The sequence below is a fragment of the Hemitrygon akajei genome, chromosome 24, assembly GCF_048418815.1.
Source record: "Hemitrygon akajei chromosome 24, sHemAka1.3, whole genome shotgun sequence".
In the NCBI taxonomy this organism is placed as follows: domain Eukaryota; kingdom Metazoa; phylum Chordata; class Chondrichthyes; order Myliobatiformes; family Dasyatidae; genus Hemitrygon; species Hemitrygon akajei.
The window spans coordinates 7,945,221-7,956,505 of record NC_133147.1 but is presented as its reverse complement, the minus strand read 5'-3'; positions in this window follow the sequence as shown (position 1 = coordinate 7,956,505).

Sequence of the window (11,285 nt, the reverse complement as noted above, 5' to 3'; positions counted from 1 at the left end):
GTCTGTCCCACCATCCCATCATGGCTGATTTATTATCCCTTTCAACGCCAATCACCTGCCTTTTCCCCCCGTATCCTTTCATGCCCTGACTAATTAAGAAGCTATCAACCTCTGCTTTAATATACCCAGTGACCTGTGGTAACAAATTCCACAGATTCACCATCCAAACTTCTCTTAAACCTTGAATTCCTCATCTCCTTACTAAATGGATGTCCCTCTATTCTGAGGCAGTGCCCTCTAGTCCCAAACTCCCCCACTGTAAGAAATATTCTCTCCACATCCACTGGATCTAGGTCTTTCAATATTCAATAGCTTTCACTGGGGTTCCTCCTCATTCTTCTAAGCTCCAGTGAGTACAGGTCCAAAGACATCGAATGCTCCTCATACATGAACTCTTTCATACCTGGGACATTTTTGCAACCTCCTCTGGACCCTTTCCACTGCCAGCACATCTTTTCTAAGATGATACAAGTGTGGACTCATCAATGCCCTTTAAAGCCTCAACTTTTATATTCTAATCCTCTCAAAATGAATGCTAACAATTGCATTTGTCTTCCTCACCACTGACTCAACTTGCAAGTTGACCTTGAGTGCAGGGGTTCCCAACCTTTATTGATGTAACGGACCCCTGTCATTAACCGAGGGGGCTGTGGACACCAGGTTTCCAACCTTAAAGAATCCTCCATGAGGACTCGAGTCCATCTACACCTTGGCTATCTGAAATGGGCAACTATCCAAACTAGGATGATAGGATACAGCACAGGGGATTCTGTTATGGAATCATGGGCTAGAGGAGGAATTACAGGGATGAAAAGCAATAAGGGTTTCCTGCTCATTCATAGAGCAGCAGCAACTGAGTGCACAGATATGGGAGAAACAGCAACATTTACACGTTTTAATGATTGCAATTTCCCTTTTTTTTATTTCATCCATATTAAGTATTTACCTCATTCCCTGGCCTGTAATAAAAAGGAGTGTGATATGAATGGTGATTATGTTTGCTCCATAAAGTGTTATTTCAATTACATTTCACCCATAGAATCAACATTGATTTAATTAAAGATCATGTTGGATGAGAACTGACAATGAAGAGAGATCAAATGTTGAATTGCAGAGCTAGCCCCAGAGAGAAGAAAGGCTTCAGTCTTACCTGGATTAATACCGCATGCCTTTTGTGAAATCCTCCAGAAGATGACATGGACATGGTTAGTATTATTAATTTTATTTTGTTAAGAGATACCCCATCATCCAGGACATGCCCTCTTCTCATTACTACCATCAGGGAGAAGGTACAGAAGCCTGAAGACACACACTCGACGATTCAGGAACAGCTTCTTCCCCTCTGCCATCTGATTTCTAAATGGACATTGAATTCATGAACACTACCTCACTACTTTTCTGCTTCATATTTTTGCACTATTTAACTATATATATATATATATACACACATACACTTAATGTACTTCAGTTTTTTTCTGTTTATCATGTATTGCATTGTACTGCTACTGCAAAATGAACAAATTTCACAACAGGTTTAATATCATGCCAGTGATATTAAACCTGATTCTGGTTCAGCACGGTAACAGGGCCTTCCGAGCCAATGAGTCCGCTCTCCCCAATTACACCCATGTGACCAATTCACCTACTAACCTATGTGTGTTTTTAAAAATTTTAATTGACATACAACTTGGAACAGGCCTTTCTGTCCCTTCGAGCCATGCCACCCAGCAATCCAATTTAATCCTAGCCTAATCACGGGACAATTTACAAAGACCAACTAACCTACCAACTGGTACGTCTTTGGACTGTGGGAGGAAACCCACATGGTCACGGGCAGAACATACAAAGTCCTTACACTCAATGGCAGGAATTGAACCTGGGTCTACCCATCAATCCTCTCTGAGAGAACCATCCGCCTCCCCACCATAATGGCACAACTCTTTACATCCATTTTTCTTGTTATATTTTGTATAAAAAGTTAGTTTAAAATACAAGCAATTTTCCATATGGCTTTCAGAACTTGGAGTGAAGGCAATCAATTACCTTTCAACCATCTCCTGTTTAGAATAAAGAATTCTCATGAGCAAAGCTTTTCCTTTGTTCTCAGGCTGAACAGTTAGTTTTTTTTAAAAAAAATAGATAACACATACAAACAGATTTACTTTTCAAAGCATTTAATTTTTTTAAGTATTTTATTAAAGATATTCAAATTCAAACAAAAGGCTTGAAATTCAATAACAGTTCAATTGTATATCTGCTACAAATATTTTTTTAAAAATCTATTATGGCACAAAATAAATTATGAGCACATCAATATAACTCAGTACACCAACACTTCTCAAAAACATACAATGACGTCTACACTGTACACATAAAAAATCTTTTATACAAACATTTCAACATCAGGCAGATCCTTGTGCTGTTTTGAATTAACTTCCATCTCCCCCAAATTCAAAACCACATCAAAAAGGACCTTAAAATGTAATCGAAGTTGAAGATGATGTATCGTTGCAGAACACTATTCCAGTTATTTTTCGTGATGTATTGGGATGTAACCACCATTAAATCAAAGATTAAAACATGGCTTACATCATCCTGTTAATAAGTGCCTTTATTTAATGTATTTATGGAAAAATTTGTGAATACTGCTACTTTTTGTCATTGTGACAAATTAATCCTTCTAAAGTAAATATTCGTAATTTTCCCCAAGTCTTTGAAAGTTCTGGTGGTCAGACATGTTTGTAACAATGTCTTTTTCCTGGAGAATACGCAAGTACCTTAATGCTCTTCCTGTCGCTCATAATACTATTGCGATGGAGAGAGGGTGTAAACTAACAGAGTGGAATCAGAGTATTCTGTGGCCTGACAAATCATATCAGTGTGCACATTGGAGCAATCTGTTAGACTGCTGGAAATGTGGCCATGACTGGCTGCTTTTATTCTAAGGTGAACACAATGAATTTCTCATTCATTGGCCCACAACTACAATTATTTTAGTGTTAATAGGTTATGACTTAAACAAACAGGATTTGCTAACTAGGCTCCTAAATATTGATAGGTTTACGTCAAAAAATGGCAGTCTTTAACTAAGACTAACTTTTGACCAGCCAAGTCTTGCTTCTCAATGTCGTCTGTCTTGGTCTGAACCACTCATTGGGCAAGATGATTGGCCTGCATCTGGACAAAGTGTCAGAACTATAAATGGCTTCAGTTTTTATTCTGATGATTTCTGAATAAAAATAAATACTAGAAAACTGAAGAGGAGGAAGACAGAATAAAGGAGTTCTCAAATTGTTAGTCTTCATAATCTGGAAGGAAGGCGATTAGATATCTCTCTTGCAGCCATGTCCTACTAGAAGGTAGGAACTTGTCTTGGCAAGTTTATCCATTGAGCAGGAGACTCACTCACAGGCAATATTTTATCCATAAACCCCTGCTAACTCAAGGATGGCAGGACAAGGGAAAGAAAGGACACTCCTATCTTCTCTAAACAGCTTATGGGGAATTCAAGTGACTTGTTAAATATTTAAATAAACCAACACGTAACATCAAGATTCTGTATTGAATCTTGACTGATCCCACAAGAAAGTAATTAGAGTTTTTTTCCCCCCTCTCTGCACATTGGGTGTTTGACAATCTTTTTTTAATGGTTTATTTTTGGCTTCTTTGTTTCGTGGCTGCCTGTAAAGAGACAACTCTCAAGGTTGTATACTTTGATAATAAATCTACTTTGAACAGAAACAAGAGCCAGTGCCATTAAATTGAAGTAATGAATCTGGAACAGGATTTCTAATATCAATACCAGAAACTTGTAATACAGGATTCCTGCAAAATCCACTCCAGTCGTTGAAATTACGAATCTGCAGCAATGCAGTTTGACTCTTGTGCCCTCGATATGGTTCAATGAAGCGTCGATTCGGGAAAATGGTCACCTCAGTCTTTCTGGTGATATTTGTGTTTGGGGAACCACTAAGAATTCCAGGGAATATCCTGAGATCACTGACGTTCAGGACGAATTCTCTGCCGTCAGGCAAAGCTACAAGTAGAGACTTCAGCGTCTTCTAAAATAGGGGTTCCCAACCGGGGGTCCACCCCTTGCTTAATGGTATTGGTCTATGGCATAAAAGGGCTAGGAACTCCTGATCTAAAGGTTTTTCCAAACCCCAGAGTCGAAGGATAATACTGAATTACTACGCTGCTCAGAAACCTCCGATTTTAAATCATTTTCCTCATTTAATTCTCGAAGAGATTATAATTTGGATGTAAAATGTCTCCTGTGTATGGGGAGGGCTCTTGTAATCTCTCATGTCAATAACGCCATCCGTCTGGGTGATATTCGATAGTGTTAAACCCATTCGCCATGGGCAGTCCCTGGGCAAGTCCATCTCTCAACTGGGATGTTGGCTCTAGCCGGGTCAGAAGTGAAGAATCCATCATTCTTCACTTATTTGCAGGGGAGAGAACATTTTGACGAAAGTTTGATCTTATGCTCACGAAATATTTGGAATAATTTAGCTGAGGTGCATTTCGCACACTGGGCGGCCTAAACCAAAGGGGAGGTACCAGGTCTATGTACCAGTCCCTCCGGCGCCTACTGTAGGCCACACTTCAGAAAAGATCAAACACTGACAGGGATACTTTGCTGCAAAAATTTACATCTACAATTGTTATCGCGGCCCAACAACTGAGGGCAAACACAGGCAAGCAGTCTTGACAGTAAGCCAAGTCTCGGGTGTATTGCGGAACAGATCAATATTCATTCGGAATTTAGTCTCTATTTTAAGGGATTTACTCCACTCCCCACAAGTTTTTGTTTAAAATCAAGGTTGTATTATAAAATCAAAAGTTTTCTAATATCATGGGTTTACACATCCCAATATATCATGATACCATGAAATCCAAAATACTGACATCATCGCAACATTGAAATTAATACAAAAAAAAGAAACGAACGATAAAAACCCCTTTGAAAGTATCACATGCCCAGTCAGCGACAAGTACTTAATAGCCACATGTATCACCACGGTGGCCACCGCACACAAGCTTGTACAGTTTGGATGGGCCGATTATCCGGGATACTTTCGATGGTTTACTGGGCAGCTATCCTGTGAAGTTGCCATCCATTACGGGCATCGAGCATTTCTCCTTCACTAAACAAGGAAATCCAGTGGCAAGTTCAAAAATGACTAATAACCAGTTTATACACCACAATGTATTAAATACAGATTCTTAGAATGATTGCATCCTTATTTTTGACATGTAGATTAGGAATGTTACATTCTCAGTATAAGACAGCGGAACAGAGCAACGTTCCAATCGTTTCATCGTGTACTGCTACACATTACTGTAGAAAATTATTAATGAAAATAGAGAGTGTCTAGAAAACAGTTTGAGGTCTGCTGTGTTTAACTTCTGAGCTGAGAGGCTTACTGCTTAACATTCTATTGCAGGGTTTGAGTAAACAGTAACGACCCATAAATGCACAAGAACAAAGCTTATTGACAAAATTAGGAGGCTGTAGTCTTACGGGGTGGTATCACTAATGAGGCAACGAATAGCTCCGAGTATTCTGAACGTCTCAAGTTGGATTGTGCCCTGATTTTGGTTTTTATACCCCACAATGTGATTTATTCAAGGACCATCGCAAGTCCTGTAAACGTGCATAAATCTTGTCATCGGCGATACGCGGTAATGAACTCAAAGCCTCCTGTTTTTGCCAGTAAGGCACATTAATTACAACTGCCTGTCACAGAAAGGCTGGGTGTTTTACTGGTCGAACTACATTATGGGATTTATGCTGCTCTACAAATCCACGTAGCAGCTGAGTTAACCAGTTTGCCCCGGTCACCTGGCCAAAGCCACCGCCCGTCTTCCGCAGCCCCGTGTCAAAGTTGCCCTTCACTTGGGTTCGCGGCTCCTTTACAAAGATGGCCAGAGCCACTGGGTCATATCCTTTACAAAGATGGCCAGAGATACAATACGCTGATAACATTGCCAGAAACTACTTCATACTGAGCAGTCTGAATATCTGCGAGTAGAAAGAGCTTCCAGTAAAATTGTATTTGTTTACCCAGCTATTGTCTACAAATCCAAATCAAGCCCTCTGCAAATCCAACTGCCAAGATTTCTACAGGTAAACTGGTTAGCTTTAATAAGGACAGACTTTTCACCCAGAACTCGAATTTTCACTCACTAAGTAGGTGCATGATTAACGCCATCAGCATCCCTTTATGGCCCTGGTTATTTGCTTCCTTGTCTACAAGAGGCAACGAGGAAAAAGGTCCTTGCTGCGTAATACGATTAATGTCTGGTCGTAACAGAAAAAAAAACTGATTGAATGCAGAACGAACTGTAAAATAAGTCTGAATGGGCTTAGCATAGATATCTTCACATTTATTAAAATATCAACATGTCACTCTTAACATCAACTCCTGATAAATATGCAGCTGGCCTGCGGGCCAACTATTTTAAATTTAACTCCCTTTCCAGAGAACTTCGGGTTTGAGGTAGCATTGCAGCTTGAGACAGCAACTATGAAGACACTTTGCCAGAAGTGAAAGTGAAGGAAGGGAATCTGGCGTTTGCGGCAGTCTCATCTGCTCAGGAAGTGGTTTTAGTAAGCTCGTTGTGCTCTTTTATTCACGCCCTATAAGGACCGAGACATTCCTTAATTCCGGTTTTAACATTATGCCCATTAAAGTCAATCACATTTTAGAATTATTCGCACCTTCTGAACAAATTAAACACCAAGTATTGTTAAGATTAACTTACAAGTTATTTATGATGCCATCTGTAATCTAAATTAGTGACTATGACACTCTTAATTAAATTGCATAATTTTATAACTTTCCGGATTAAATTAACTAAAGTTACACTGTTACCAAACTCAGTGCAATATTAGCAGCAACAACCTTTGACGCACCAGTGTTTGTCAACAGAAAGGTCAAATACCCGGAGACAAGTATTCGAAACAGCATTCTTGGATTTGTTCGTGAATTGAAGGCTCCTGCCTCCAGCCTACGCGCTCCAGTCTCCAGACTGGCTCGCTAACAATGAATTCAGCTCACACTTGCTCACAGAATAAAATTTGGCATAAATTCACACCAGTCAAAACGGGCAGTTGTATCTAAACCCTGTGTTGGCAGATTAGAAAAAAAAGGCATGTACTGGCACTCGGGTTTTAGTAAGTATATAGAACAGTGATTTGGTGACATCTTGCAAAAAAAAAGTCTATTGACACTCATGTATATTTCTTATTTTTAAGCATTTGGGTTAAACAGGCTTCCTGGCCATGACCAGAGGATAGAATCACTGCCTTCTGTCACTAAATACAAGTACAAGGTTTTAATTCGGTGGGAAATGTCTGCGCGCGCACACACACACAAAGAATCATTCTGTTCCTTTAACGGGCAAGAACATGCTGTCAAATACACTTTCTTCACCGTTTTGGCCAATTGTACAGGAAGAGCTAGCAACAGAATATTTGTCTCCAGTTACCACCAGAGGCGGAAGGAAAAACCAAGCTTGCTTCACCGTAACCTTCAAAGGTCCATGGGGGAAAATCACAGGCAAAATGTCCGCTATCAGAAACATCATGCACTCTCAGTTCGCCCTATATTACTATTTAAACGCTTCTAAGAGTAAGAAATGGAAATACCTCTGCAATACAACCCACACAGCTTAATCGTACTAAACCATGACTGAAACAAATTTCTATTCATTTCCAAAGATATACTATAATCATGACAGTATTCCTAATCAAATATTTTTCATGGCATTTTATACTTTGCCATTTTTGTACAGTTTATTTTCTGTTGCAATAGCATCTATTTCAACAGGTCTACACATGAGTTCTGCCTATTAAGATTCAGTGGGATACTAGGTTCTTGTTAGGGTTAGGGAAGGACAGTTCAACGGGAGATTGTATGAGGCAAATCCGGGTCCTGACTGGTACTTCGAAGTTACATTTATGCCATCTGAGCTCTTTTAAAGACGAGGTAATATTAACTACTGGTAATAATGTAAACAAGGTCATATTGGCCCAGCCAACTGCTACACACATTTTACCAATTCAGCATCAGCTAGAATCAAGTGTTCATTTAACAAGGAACCAATCCACTAATCGCCAAATGTTCAAATAACACTGGACAACAAAGATTTTACTTCCTGAATATTTCTGGGTGTATGTTATGGATTTCGGGCCACTAATCATGAAAATCACCATCGAATTTCCATATCATGCATCATCTTTTTCAGATCACTTATATTAGTTATTTCAGTTCATAATTCAAGTCAAAGTAACTGATGACAAAATTAATGGAGGCATTTTTGTTGGTCCACAAATCAAATAGGTTATCAATGACAGGCAATTCAAAGAACTTCTAGTGGGACCAGAGAAAATTACATGGAAGGCATTCAAGGTTGCTGTTGAAAAATGTATTGGCAACTACAGAGCATCAAGCTGCACGTAGCTGGTTGACAACATGCTTCAAGCATACAAAGCTATGAAGTGCAACATGTCACTAAAGGTTCACTTTCTGCATTCCCATTTAGACTTCTTCCCTGCAAACCCTGATGCTGTCAGTGACGAGCACGGTGAAAGGTTTCACCAGGACATTGCGGTCATGGAGAAACAGTATCAGGGCAACTGGAATCCATCAATGCTGGCTGATTATTGTTGGACACTTAAGTGAGAAGCCTCAGAAACTGAGTACAAACAAAAATCATCAACAAAACAAATTTAGCGTGGTTGAACTATTGCAAAACATCAGCACCATTATGCAATTAAACACACTAGAATTAAATAAGTTATTTTCTTGTTTCTACAAATTCCTACATGATACAAGTAGTCTGAAATTATATTTGTGTTCAACTTCAAGTGGTCTGTCATAGAAAGATAAATTCTGAGGAAGCAACACTTTAAAAAAAATTTGTTGTCCAGTGTTTATCTCAAATCTGGGATGAAAATATAACAATTTATTGGGCATTCCAAATCTTTATTCTTTAAACAAACAATAAAGGGTCCTTGCAATAGTCAAATATGACATTTTGAGGGATTCATCTGGTACTAACTTTCTTAGATGTTAAAGAAACTTGCTCAATAACTTGCATGTTTCTTACATAAGATTGGCTGGTTAATAGGAAATAATAAATGTTAAGTTATTGAAATTTTGCACTTATTTTAAATAACCCTGCAACAATATATACAAGAACGAGAGTTCATTGTGGGCAAAGGCATAATTTTGTGCGCTTGGTAGAAGACTAAAAGTTATCATGGGACCAAGGGTTCAGAATCCAGATGCAATTCTTGTGTAATTTCCACAGGATTCACACTCCACTGGAAATTGACATTCACAGAGGAATTTTCAAACCTGCCTGAAACTTGGAGGAAGCCACAGTGTCTCAAACCGATTTCATATTGTGCAGAGATCATAACTGACTTTATTTTATTGAGATATAGCGCAGAATAGGCCCTTCCAACCCTTTGGACCACACCACCCAGTAATCCTCCAATTTAATCCTAGCCTGAGCATGGGACAATTTACAATGACCAATTAACCTACCAACCAGTACATCTTTGGACTGTGGGAGAATGTACAAACTCCTTACAAGCAGCGGCAGGAATCGAACCTTGGTCGCCCGTGCTGTAAAGCGTTGTGCTAACCACTACGCCACCATGCCACCCTGATCTGAGACCAGACTTACAAAAATCAGAACCAAACTAACCCATGAAGAACTGACATTTCCAAAGAGTTCCACACTTCTACCACCTTCAGATCATTTCTAACTGAAAGGCTTGCTTCAAATTTTTTTGACCTTTAACCCCCAACTCTGATCTCCCACTTGCAGCAACTCAAATCACGGAAGTCTTTCCCTGCACTCACTATTTTTGCAACTCAAGAAGTTTAGGACTTTGAAAGAAATTCTGCAGATCTGGGGAGGGGCAAGTGGAGATGGAAACAGAAAGTTTCTGAATAAAGGCATGGGATGTAAAAATCCAGAAACAGGTAGTGTATTATATAAAGGCTTTCTCAGAATAGTACAATCAACTCAGGCATCTCCTTTTTGCCAATTACAGCCTTCTATAATAGGGGCATAAAGATTGACCTCTTAATCCTCTGGGCTATCTAATTTCCCTGAACATTTTAATAATTTTGGCCGTGAAGCACATGTAGACTAGTTAAAAAAGGTACTTTTTTTTAATCTACCACAATTCTGTTTTTAAAATATATCTAAACAGTCAAGCTATTGTTTATAAATATAACCACATACACTGGCCCACATACAAATGTGTGACCATATCTCTATACATTCTATACACATGCATGCAGTTAAAATTAGCATACGTTGCAAAAAATAAATTAAAATCCTCACAGAACCAACCAGTTGACTAAAAAATGCTGGTAATTTTGGATTTAAAAAAAAAATCACGTCATAAAAATCGCACTATAAAGGCTTTGTTCCTGAAATTAATGGGAATGAACCCATTTTAGGCCAGTTATTTCTGAGGAATGATGTGCTGGTCTTTGGATAGATTTTGAAACCATCAAAACCAAATGTAATTCCACTGCAACCTTGACTTGCAAGGCCTGGTACAATGTGACCTTCATACCTGGGGAGAGGGGGCATTTCCCACACTGCATCAAAGCAATCATCTTTTGCAATCTATGGAAAATATTTAATTTCATTAAGGCAAAAAAATCAGCAATTATTGCAACATCATTACAAGAACACACTGATATTGCTTTGAAAGTTTTGTCATATTGCCTTGAATTCAAAATACCAAGTGAACCACCCAAACACTGCAGTCTTGTGCAGTATCTGGTGAGGATGATCCTCCCATTGACAAACTGATGGAATGATGTTTCAAGTTAGATTTTTTTTTGTTTGTATTTTGGACCACAGGTTTGCAAATAGAAAGTTGTCATCCCTTTTGCAACACACCGAAAAAATGCTGGAGGAACTTGGCAAACAAGAGAAAGATCTGCAGATGTTGGAAATCAGAGCAGCACACACAAAATGCTGGAGGAACTCGGCAGGTCAGGCAGTGCCCATGAAAATGAATAAACAGTCAACGTTTCAGGCCCAGACCCTTCATCAGGACTGAAACATTGACTGTTTACTCTTTTCCATAGATGCTGCCTGGAGGAACTCGGCAGGTCAGGCAGCATCCGTGGAGGGTAAGAAATAGTCAGTGTTTTGGGCAGCAGTTCTCCATTCCAGAATTGAAAGGCTTATCCTAGGAGGAGCGTTTGATGGCTCTGGGCCTGTACTCACTGGAATTC